Source organism: Dasypus novemcinctus, chromosome 18 (assembly GCF_030445035.2).
Source record: "Dasypus novemcinctus isolate mDasNov1 chromosome 18, mDasNov1.1.hap2, whole genome shotgun sequence".
Lineage (NCBI taxonomy): Eukaryota > Metazoa > Chordata > Mammalia > Cingulata > Dasypodidae > Dasypus > Dasypus novemcinctus.
Window position 1 is genome coordinate 85,118,689 of NC_080690.1, and position 12,734 is coordinate 85,131,422.

Below are 12,734 nucleotides of genomic sequence, written 5' to 3' on the forward strand. Positions count from 1 at the left end.
TATATATTTTTTAATGTAACTTTTTGTGTGATCTATGTATCTTAAAAAAATAATAATTTTTTTAAAAAAATATATGAGTTTCCCAAACACCTTACTCCTCACATCCCCCAGTCCTTCCTCAGCCTCTTAATTTGGGTAAGAAATGAAACCCTTGTTTGTTGAACGAGCTATCTGGTACGTTCGGGCAGAACTCAGCTTCACTGCCTTGTCTTCCGTGCACGAGTGGCGTGCACGCGAGCACGCGGACACACCAGGAGGAGCTGCTCCGTGTCACCCCTAGGTGGCGACAGAAACCATGCGATAGTGTGTGTTCTGTGAAGAGCGCCGAACTCACAGAAACTGATCCTAGGGCCAGAAATCCCATCAGTGGGTTCGTGGAGACGGGGTGCAGGCGGGCAGGTGGAAGGATTTCACACGTGGGAAACTTCTGGGGTGATGGATGCGCTCACTCTCTTGATTGTGGTGACGTGTCCATTTGCAATAACTCCCTCAACAATCCATGAGCACCTAATAGGTGCCAGGGACAGTTCTGCAGTCTTGGGCACAGCAATTCATAAGATGAAGTCCCTTAAGTTCCAGTGACTGGGGAGGGGGGCGTCTGTCTGAACTGGGGGGGGCGATGTCTGATTAATTGGCCACCCCTAAAGCTCCATCAGAGACCCCTTAGAGGGCCCAAGACACGGGGGAGTTTGGCAGCAGGGAGGGTGAGAAGCTCCAGGAGGGCAGAGGAGGAGTGCGCAGGGCTTTGGGGCAGTGCGGGTGTCGAGGTGCCCATCATACCCCTGGCTTGGGGGGCACGGGGCATCCTGGCCGTATTTCTTGCCCAGGGCGTGCATAGCGGTGTTAGAATTTGGCATCAGCATTGCTTTCCCCCTACGAGTATGAGGATATGGCAGAATTAATCTTCCACTTTTTCATGCTCTGGAACATTTTTATTAATTACGTATTTCTCAAATATTCAAAAACTTACCCAAAGAACTCTCTGCTCGGGCTTTCCTACAAAATCACTCCTTTAACTGAGATTTTAAATTTTATTACCATAAAGTAGCGTATACTGTCCTTTTACCACTGAAACATGGTCTGTGTATGGTGCTACTCTCCCTTAGCATTCAAGATTCTGATTCTGTGTGTGTTGTCTGTTTCCCTAATTAGGCTTGTCAACAATTTGACTAATTTTGGTGGTCAGCCTCTGATATTTGTACATGAATGCCACTTCTTTATTACCTGATTCTTTGATTTCTGATTTTACCTTTATTATTGCCTCCTATTTGTTTTTTAGTTTTTCTAACATTTTACAACTTTATTGATATAAAATCAACCCACAATAAATTGCACGTATTTAAAATGGACAATTTGATACATTTTGCCACAGGTACACACCATGAACCTATCACCACAATCAAGATAACGAGCATATCCATCACCCCAGAAGTTTCCCACATGTGTAATCCTTCTACCTGCCCTCCTGCACCCCCTCTCCACAAAACCAATGAGCTGACCTCTGGCCCTACAGGCTGGTTTGTATGTTCTAGAGTGGGACAGTTTGGGTATGTGGAGGTGAGACCCGGGACTGTGGCAGCCACTTTGCTGCCATGAAGGAGCTGCCCTGAAGACATCCAACACATGAAGTAGGTTATAACTGAGAGCGAGAGTTCCCAGACCAGCAGTATCAGAATCATCCGGTAACTTGTCGGAAATGCAAGTTTTAAGACTCCACCCTGGCTGGGACCCACAATCTGTGTTTTGTCAAGTCCTGCAGGCGATTCTTCAGCATGTGAAAGTTTAGAATAACAAGCCAAAAAAATAGAGCATGAACAAAAACATGAACCTTTGAATCAATAAATGCCCAAAGTCTGAATTTTTTTCTACACTTATCAGTTTCCTGAACCCATAAGTTCCTTTTCTTTTTCAAGGCAATTTGAATTTGATTTTCTATTACTTGTGAAAGCAACCTATTTCAGAGTCACAGCAAGATAGTTTGTTTCTCTCTGATTTGCTAATAAACAACAACAAAACCCACTGGTTTTTTTTTTTGTTTGTTTGTTTGTTATGTGCCAGAAGCTGTTTTATGTATAATAACATTAGTGATTATTTTGTTAAATGTGTTCAGGTCTTGTGTTCCCCAAAAGAACATGAGCTCATTCTTCTTTTGTCCATCTCACTGAGCAGTGAATGGATGGGCCAGTACTGATGAAGACATAGGGGGCAGGTACACTGGTGGATTCCTTCCTTCCAGGGTCATCGACACAAGTCCAGGTTACCAGGAGGCTGTTGAGGAGTAGGAAGTTTGGAAGCTCCAACATGTAGGAAAAAAGTAATCTGGGAGCAGAGGTTATTGGGAGCGGACATGGTTCAGGTGGGAGCAGAGGTGGCATTTTGAGAAAGATAAAGAAACATCTTACTTACCTGGAAACCAGGGTGTCTGGATCCCATAAACCAAGCTGCTACTTGTAAATAGAATGAACTGGTGCAAATTAGGAAAAGATGCCCCTCTCATCAGACGTGGCCCCACAAGCATGTGGTTTGACTGGTGGATAGCACCTTGGTGTGAAAAATAGGCATTCCTTCCTCCAGGCAGGGTGAGCAGAGCAGATGAGCATGGCTTGGTGAGCAAAGGCTGGGCTGGATTTCAGCCCCAGTCTTTGTCAGGAGCTTTTACACAGTGCACACACTGCACAACTGTACATGGCAGCCCTACCAGAGAACTCTTCTCTCTCTGTTGTTAAGAGCATGAGCTTTGGAACTAGATTGCCTGGGTTTGAATCCCAACTTTGCAGTTTTCTAGCTGTGTGTCCCTGGGAATGTTCTTAATCTCTGTGGGCCTCAGTTTCCTCATCTATAAAATGGGGATGATGATAATCCCTACCTCACAGGGTTTCTGTGCAGACTCAGTGAGTGAATGCATGTGAAATACTTAGAGCAAGGTCTGGCACAGAGCAAGTTCAGTAGCTATTCCCTAACATGGCCCCCAAAATTCCCACCCCATGGTGCACAGGCCTTGTGCAATCACCAGGTCTGTGGGCGTGATGGATTAGATTATATTGTGTGCCACAGTTGACTTTAAGAAAGGGAGATTATTTTTGGTGAGCCTGATCTAACTAGGTGAGCTCTTACAAGGGAAGGGACCTTCTCTGAAGTCAGAGAGATTCAAGGTATGAGGGGAATTCAATGCAGAGGATGTTCCAAAAATATAATCTTTTTCTTTATGGGATTCATAAAAGAACTTCTAATGGTCACAGAGTCTAATGCTAGCATCTATGTAGAGGTTTCAAGTAGATACAAGCAGTTCTGGACTTAATGAAATCTGTCTTTAATTGATTTAATCTCTCTCAGTAAACTGCCCCTGGCACATTGTTTACCACTGCAGTGATGAGTTCTGTTTATGCTTCCACGTAAGTCAGAGTGAAACATTCGTGATAACACTGGAGCTCCTGAGAGGTACTTACCAGCTTCTTGGGTCCCAGTGCCAGGGGAGAAACTCTGGAGTTGCTAAGATTACACTGAAGATACAGGGAGGAGAAAGGAAGACATAAAATAAGCAAATGATGGGGAAAGGACAGCTCAGTAAAGGAGTGCCCTGGACCCTAAAATAGTTCTTAAAGTGCTGGAACCTCACTCTAAAAGAGGGGGTGGGTGGGAATACTAAATGATCTTCTTATTTTTGAATAAAAGAAGACAGATGAAGAAGATGGCAAATTTGAAGGAGACCTATGACCCAGAATATCAGTTTTATTTCATTATAGTCACACTTGTTGGTTCAAAACAGCCATTAAAATAAATATTTAGGGTGGAGCCAAGGTGGCATCAGAGTAAAGAGCTCCTAAGTCAGCTCGTGAAACAGGTGGTCACCCAGAGCAACCTAAACCACCTTTTGGAGGACCCAGGAGACCAGAGGAGTATCCTGCAACATCCTTGAGAGTGTGAAAGGAGGAGGCTGCCCATCTGCACAGAGGAATCATGAGCAGAACCCTCCACACCCCTGAGGTGCCCGGGGCATGCAAGCCGCCTCGGGAGCTGTTCCGTGGTTGAAGTTCCATCTCCCGCAATAAAAATGGGAGGAAAACACGGTGTGGCACTGACTTCAGCTACTGACTAGTGGATCCAGTGGGCTGAAGTAGAATCCTAGGAACAACTAAACTTTGAGCCTGTCAGGGCAGAGAGAAGCTGGTGGCGGCCATTCTGACTTAGCCCCGGGCCCGAGGGGAAGCGGCGCTGACTGAAAATCAGGGCTTGTCAGGACCGGCTTCTTTCCACCCAGGTTGGATTTCAGGTCTAGCCTAAAGCCCAGAACCACCTCCAGCAGGGAGGAAGCTGGGGGGCCTGCACCACCTCTCTGGGAAGCTGCAAGCCACACCACAGAGGCTGGTGCCCATCCTACTCTAGGGGTGCAAGCCGCCTCAGGAGACGTTCCGTGGCTGGAGTTAGAAGCTCCATTTCCCACAAATGTTGGAGAAAGAGATAGATGTCCACTGACCTCAGCTACTGCTTAGTGGACCCAGTTGGCTGAAGTATAATCTTAGAGCCGGAGAGGGTCTGGGCCTGTCCAAGAGGAAAGACTCCGGTAGCTGCCATCTTGACTCCACCCCCAGCATGATGGGGAGCCTGACTGACTGAAACCCAGTGAAGTTAGGGACGGGCTTCTTTCCACCAAGATCAGACTGCAGCCCTAGCGTAAGCTCCAGCCTCACCTTCAGCAGAGAGGTAGCTGGTGGGACCTGCACAAGGCTCTCCAGGGAAGTTCAAGTGCTCCCAGCTGACAAAGGCTGAATAGTCAGACATCTAGGGCTGCATCCCCACACCCCAAGAGAATAGGAGAGGAGCTGGGTATCTTCAGCCTCTCTGGGCAATGGCAGGAGTTTACAGCTCACACAGATTTGTTGAGTGTCTTTGAGCCCAACTCCACCTCTGTCCCACCACAGGATAAGAGGGGGCTGGTGTTGCTTCAACCTCTCAAGGCAACAGTTTTGGGCTGCACAAGTCTGACTGTTGAGCACCTGTGGCTCCACCTCCATCCCCAATAGGACAAGAGATGGACTGTGTTTGCCCAGCCTCTTTGGGTAACTGCAGGTGGTTTTTGGATAGGAGGGAGCTGGTGCTTCCTTAGTCTCCCCAGGCAATGGTGGGTACTTTCAGCCTACAGGACTGAACTGTTGAGCATTTGTGGTTCTGTTTCCATGCCTTAAAGGGCAGAAGGGACAATACTCCCTAACCCTCACAGGGCAACTGCAGGCATATTTGGTCCACAGAGATTAGATTGTTGGACACTCCAGAGGGTCCATTCCTACTCCCTGAGGGAGAGGGTCTGGTGATACATCAGTTTACCTGAGCAACTGTGGTCATTTTGGACCCACACAGCATAGATTGCTGACCAAAACAATAGCTCCATCCCTTCCTAAGGTATGGCAGGAAGGGGTGTGAAGCTTCACCAGTGTCTACAGGTGACTGCAGACAGTCTTGTGCCCAACTGGGATTATTATACATGGCTACAGCTCTTTTCCTACCCCTGACAGAGGAGGGGTGGGAGAAACTTCATCAATTCCTGGGGCAACATAGTCAACTTTAGCCTCCATAGCTTACAGCACCAACTACATCCTTGGCTCCTACTACACAACTAGCAAGGGAGAAAAGATAAGAAATCCCTAAACTAAAAGGAGAAACTGCACCCAGAATAGATACATCTAGCAAGCCAGATGCAGAAACACCAACAAAAAATTACAATCCATACCAAGAAACAGGAAGAGATGGCCCAATTAAAGGAACAATATAAACCTGCAGATGACATAAAGGAGTTGAGACAACTAATCTTAGATGTTCAAACAAATCTCCTTAATAAATTCAATGAAATGGCTAAAGAGATTAAGGATATTAAGAAGACATTGGATGAGCACAAAGAAGAATTTGAAGACATTAGATGAACATACAAAGAAAAATAGCAGACCTTATGGGAATGAAAAGTGCAATAAATGAAATTAAAAATACACTGAAAGCATATAACAGCAGATTTGAGGAAGCAGAAGAAAGGATTGGCAAGCTCAAAGACATGGCCTCCAAAAGTGAACAAACCAAAGAACAGATTATGAAAAGAATGGAAAAAATTGAGCAAGGTCTCAGGGAACTAAATGACAGCAAGAGATGTGCAAACATACATGTCATGGGTGTCCCAGAAGGAGAAGAGAAGGGAAAAGGGGCAGAAAGAATATTTGAAGAAATAATGGTGGAAAATTTCCCAACCCTATTGAAGGACATAGATATCCATGTCCAAGAAGCACAACATATTCCCGTCCAAATAAATCCAAATAGACCAACTCTGATACACACTAATCAGAACATCAAATGCCAGAGACAAAGAGAGAATTCTGAGAGCAGCAAGAAAAAAGCAATGCATAACATATAAGGGATACCCAATGAGATTAAGTGCCAATTTCTCATCAGAAACCATGGAGGCAAGAAGGCAATGGTATGATATATTTAAGATACTGCAGGAGATAAACTGCCAGGCAAGGGTTTTATACCCAGCAAGATTATCTTTTAAAAATGAGGGTGAGATTAGAATATTTACAGATAAACAGAAACTGAGAGAGTTTATAACAAGACCAGCTTTGCAAGAAATGCTAAAGGGTGTGTTACAGCCTGAAAAGAAAAGACAGAAGAGAGAGGCCTGGAAGAGAGTCTAGAAATGATGACTGTATCAGTAACAGTAACTAAAAGTGTCAAATATAAAATGACAGACAAAATGCAAAAATCAAAACGGATGAAATAAGAACTGCCTTTACAGTAATAACATTGAATGTTAATGGATTAAACTCCCTGATCAAAAGACAAAGACTGGCAGAATGGATAAGACAATATGGGAAGTGGACTTGGCCCAGCGGTTAGGGCATCCGTCTACCACATGGGAGGTCTGCAGTTCAAATTCTGGGCCCCCTTGACCCGTGTGGAGCTGGCCTATACACAGTGCTGATGTGCACAAGGAGTGCTGTGCCATGCAGGGATGTCCCCACATAGGGGAGCCCCACACGCATGGAGTGTGCCCCATAAGGAGAGCCGCCCAGCATGAAAGAAAGTGCAGCCTGCCCAGGAATGGAGCCACACACACGGAGAGCTGACACAACAAGATGACACAACAAAAAGAAACACAAATTTCTGTGCCACTGACAACAACAGAAGTGGACAAAGAAGAACATGCAACAAATAGACACAGAGAACAGACAACCAGGGTGGGGGGGGGGGGAAGGGGAGAGAAATAAATAAAGAAATATATCTTTTAAAAAAAGAATGGATAAGAAAATATGTCACCTATATGTTATCTGCAAGAGACTCACCTTAGACCCAAGGATACCAATAAATTGAAAGTGAAAGGCTGGACAAAGATATTTCACACATGCAGTAACCAAAAAAAGCTGGGGTGCGATACTTATATCAAATGATACAGACTTTAAAAGCAAAACTGTTATTAGAGACAAGGAAGAACATTACATATTAATAAAAGGAAAGATTCACCAGGAAAAAATAACAATCATAAATATATATGCACCTAACCAGGATGCCCCAAGACACATGAGGCAAACACTGGCAAAACTGAAGGGAGAAATAGACATGTCTATAATAATAGTTGGAGACTTCAGTACACCACTCTCAGCATTGGATACAACATCTGGGCAGAAGATCAATAAAGCAACAGAGAGCTTGAATAATATGATAAAAGGACTAAACCTTATAGACATATACAGAACACTGTACCCCAAAACAGCAGGATATACATTCTTTTCAAGTGCTCATGGATCTTTCTCTAGGATAGACTATATGTTGGGACACAAAGCTGATCTCAATAAATTCAACAAAATTAAAATTATACAAAGCACTTTCTCTGATCATAATGGAGTAAAGCTGGGACTCAATTAGTGACAAATTAAGGGAAAATTCACATATATATGGAGATTAAACAACACACTCTTAAATAATCAGTGGGTCAAAGAAGAAATTTCAAGAGAAATCAATAAATATCTTGAGACAACTGACAATGAGAATACAACATGTCAGAACCTATGGGATGCTGCGAAGGCAGTGTTGAGAGGAAAATTTATAGCCCTCAATGCTTACATTAAAAAAGAAGAAAGAGTTAAAATCAATGAACTAACTATACAGCTGGAGGAACTAGAAAAAGAACAGCAAACTAATCCTAAAGCAAGTAGAAGAAATGAAATAACAAAGATCAGAGCAGAAATAAATGAAATTGAGAACAACAACAACAACAACAAAAAAAAAAAACGGAGAAAATTAACAAAACCAAAAGTTGGTTCTTCAAGATTAACAAAATTGACAAATCCTTAGCTAGACTGACTAAGAAAAATAGAGAGAAGATGCAAATAAATGGAAATGAAAAATGAAAAATGGAACCTTACTACTGACCCCACAGAAAAAGGGAGATCATAAGGATACTATAAACAACTTTATTCTTTAAAAAACTAGACAATGTAGATGAAATGGAAAAATTCCTAGGAATGTACAACCTACACTGACACTAGAAGAAATAGAAGACCTCAACAAGCCAATCACAAGTGAAGAAATTTTTTAAAAAGATTTATTTATTTATTTAATTTCTCCCCCTCCCCCAGTTGTCTGTTCTCTGTGTCTGTTTGCTGTGTCTTGTTTCTTTGTCCGCCTCTGTTGTCGTCAGTGGCATGGGAAGTGTGGGCAGCACCATTCCTGGGCAGGCTGCACTTTCTTTTGCGCTGGGCAGCTCTCCTTACAGGGTGCACTCCTTGCGCATGGGGCTCCCCTACGTGGGGGACACCCCTGCGTGGCATGGCACTCCTTGCACGGATTAGCACTGCACATGGGCCAGCTCCACACAGGTCAAGGAGGCCCAGGGTTTGAACTGCGGACCTCCCATGTGGTAGACGGACGCCCTAACCACTGGGCCAAGTCTGTTTCCCCCCAAATGAAGAAACTGAAACAGTCATCAAACAGCTCCCCAAAATGAAAAGCCCAAGACCAGACAGTTTCACAGGTGAGTTCTACCATGTATTCAAAGATTTAATACCAATCTTACTCAATCTTTTCCAAAATATTCAATGAGAAGGAATGCTACCAAACACATTCTTTTTTTTTCCTTTTTTTCTTTTCCTTTATTTTCTTTTAAATGTTACATTCAAAAAATATGAGGTCCTCATATAACCCCACCACACCCACGCCACCAAACACATTCTATGAAGCCAATATCACCCTAATACCAAAGCCAGAGAAAGATATTACAAAAAAAGAAAATTACAGACCCATTTCTCTGATGAATACAGATGCAAAAATCCTCAATAAAATATTTACCAATCAAATCCAAGAACACATTAAAAGAATTATCCATCATGATCAAGTGGGTTTTATACCAGGCATGCAAGGCTGGTTCAACACAAGAAAATCAATCAGCATGATACACCACATTAATAAATCAAAGAAGAAAAATCACATGATCTTATCAATTGATGCAGAAAAGGCATTTGACAAAATACAGCATCCTTTCTTGATAAAAATACTACAAAAAATAGGAATTGAAGGAAATTTTCTCAACATGATAAAGGCCATAGATGAAAAACCCACAGCTAACATTGTACTCAATGGTGAAAAACTAAAAGCTTTCCTGTTGAGATCAGAAACAAGACAAGGATGTCTACTGTTGTTCAATATGGTGCTAGAGGTTCTAGTTAGAGCAATCAGGCAAGAAAAAGAAATAAAATGTGTCCAAATTGGAAAGGAAGAATTAAAACTTTTACTATTCACAGATGATATGATTGTATATCTAGAAAATCCCAAAAAATCTACAACAAAGCTGTTAGAGCTAATAAATGATTTCAGTAGAGTGTCAGGATACAAGATCAATATGCAAAAATTCAGTAGTGTTTCTATACACTAATAATGCACAATCTGAGGAGGAAGTCAGAGAAAAAAATTCCATTTACAATATCAACTAAAGGAATAAAATATTTAGGAATAAATTTAAACAAGGATGCAAATGACTTGTATTCAGAAAACTATAATGCATTGCTAAAAGAAATTTTAAAAGTCCTAAATAATTGGAAGCACTTTCCATGCTCATGGATTGGAAGACTAAATATCATTAAGATGTCAATTCTACCTAAATTCAATACAGATTCAATTCAATTCCAATAAAAATTCCACCAGCATTTTTAAGCAAATGGAAAACACAATTATCAAATTTATCTGGAAGGTTAAGGGGCCCCAAATAGCCAGAAACATCTAAAAAGGAAAGGTGAGGTTAGAGGACTCTTGCTTCCAGACTTTAAATCATATTACCTAGCTACAGTGGTAAAAGCAGCATGCTATTGGCATAAAGATAGACACATAGACCAATGGAACTGAATTGATGGTTCAGAAACAGGCCCTCACATCTATGAACAAGTGATTTTGACAAGCCTGTCAAACCCTCCCAGTTAGGGCAGAGCAGTTTGTTCAATAAATGATATTGGGAGAACTGGATATCCATAGCCAAAAGAAAGAAAGAAGACTCCTACCTCACACCTTATACAAAAATTAACTCAAAATGGATCAAAGACCTAAATATAAAAGGAAGTACAAAAAATCTCCTAGAAAAAAATGTAGGGAAACATCTTCAAGACCTGATGGTAGGTGGTGGATTCTTAAACCTTACATCAAAGCATGAGCAATAAAAGAAAACATGGATAAATGGGACCTCCGCAAACTTAAACATTTCTGTGATTCAAAGGACTTCATCAAGAAGGTGAAAGAAAGCCCAGTCAATGGGAGAAAATATTTGGAAACCACTTATCTGATAAGGTTTGATTTCCATTCTATATAAAGAGATCATACAACTCAACAATAAAAGAGCAAGCAATCCAATTTAAAAATGGGCAAAAGATTTAAATAGATATTTCTCCAAAGAGGAAATACAAATGGCCAAAAAGCACATGAAAAAAAATGTTCCATATCACTAGCTATTAGGGAAATGCAAATTAAAACAACAATGAGATATCATCCAACACCACATAGACTAGCCATTATTTAAAGAAACAGACTACAATAAATGGTGGAGAGGATGTGGAAAAATAGGAACACTCCTTCACTGTTGGTGGTACAATTTTTAAATTTTTAGTTATCTTATGTTTTACATTATGATTTACATTTTAGCCTATAGACTTTTATACATTTTTGATGCAATTTAATGTGTCCTATAGCCATCATTGCATGATCTTGTCGAACACTTCCATTGTCCCCCAGTTACACTGATTCCATCTATTCAATACCTCTCCCCCCCTCCCCTCAGAGCCCAAAGTGACAATTATCATTACTTGAAGGACCATAATCACAGGTACTTGAAACAATTTTGAGGGCTTGACATACTCCACTGCCCTAACCCATTGGGAGCCACCAATTCTCTCAAGAGACACAATTCCCTCTATTTGAGAACATAAGTCCTCCCCAGGATGTGGGTATACCTTCACACTCATTGATACCTTCACACTCTCCACCCAATAATATAACCCACTATAACAAAATAAGCACTCATACACTCCCTAGAAGCCTGCCCTGTGTCAGATGCCTCCCCCTCCCTTAGTTTTAACTCCAAGTCCCAAAAATGCCCCCCCCATCACACTTCTTCCATCTCCCTGCTCTCTGCAACTACCATGGCCACTGTCTCCACATCAATGATACAATTTCTTCCATTGCTAGAGTCACAATAATTCCATAATAGAATACCAGTAATCTACTCTAATCCATATTTTATTCATTCACCCTGATGGCCCTGAGATGGCAATGTCCACTCCACCTCTGAATCAAGAGGGGGCTTAGATCCCATGTGGCTGATAGATGGGATTCTCCTGCTTGCACCTGTAGACTCTCTTGGTACCCTGGTGTGGTGGTTGACCATCCTCACCTCTCTGTTAGCTGACCTGGGTAAGACCAATGAACCAGAAAGTGTTGCAACTCTGTTGAGGCTCAGGGCACAGCTGGCATATGGACATTACAGAGATTCAAGTCTCCTGAACATACACCAACCCCAGTGCCAACCACAAGTTCAGTAAAAGTGACAGAAGAGGCATGTGTAGAGAAGTCACATCTGAGTTCAATTCTGTCAATCTCTCTGTAACTAGATGCTTTAACAACTATAGGTGTTACCAGGTGGCCAAACTCTACCTACACTTCTGTTACTCCTAGATAATTTTGATCCCAGTTGTGGCGATGCCACTTTCAAATACAGCCAGCTAATCCCTCACTGCTGTGCTCCTGCCCACATTGTATGCTTCCCATAGAAATCACAATAAAGACATTTTTTCAGTCCTATTTGCTCTCTCTGCCTTGTGACTGATCCTGGTGTTTTTGTCATTTGACCCTGCATGACGCAATGCCTTCTCCCTGATGCACTCTCCACAGGGAACTATGAGAGTGAGAAATCTTTCAAATTCTTCTAATCTTTCACTCTTTTTTTTTTTAATCTTTCACTCGATCTGTGTCTGGCCTTACCATACTGCACACATAGTAACCTGAATAAAGCATTGCAGCTTTAGCTGCATCACATAGCTTTAAACACATAGAGTGTTCTATCATTTTGCTTAATATTGTATAAATTACTCTATTTCTTCTTTGACCCATAGATTATTTAGAAGTGTAGAGCTATACTTTCAAATATATCTGCTTGTTACTGATATTGGCTTAGTTTCAATCTGATTGAAGAACACTTTTTAAGACTGAAATCTTCTGAA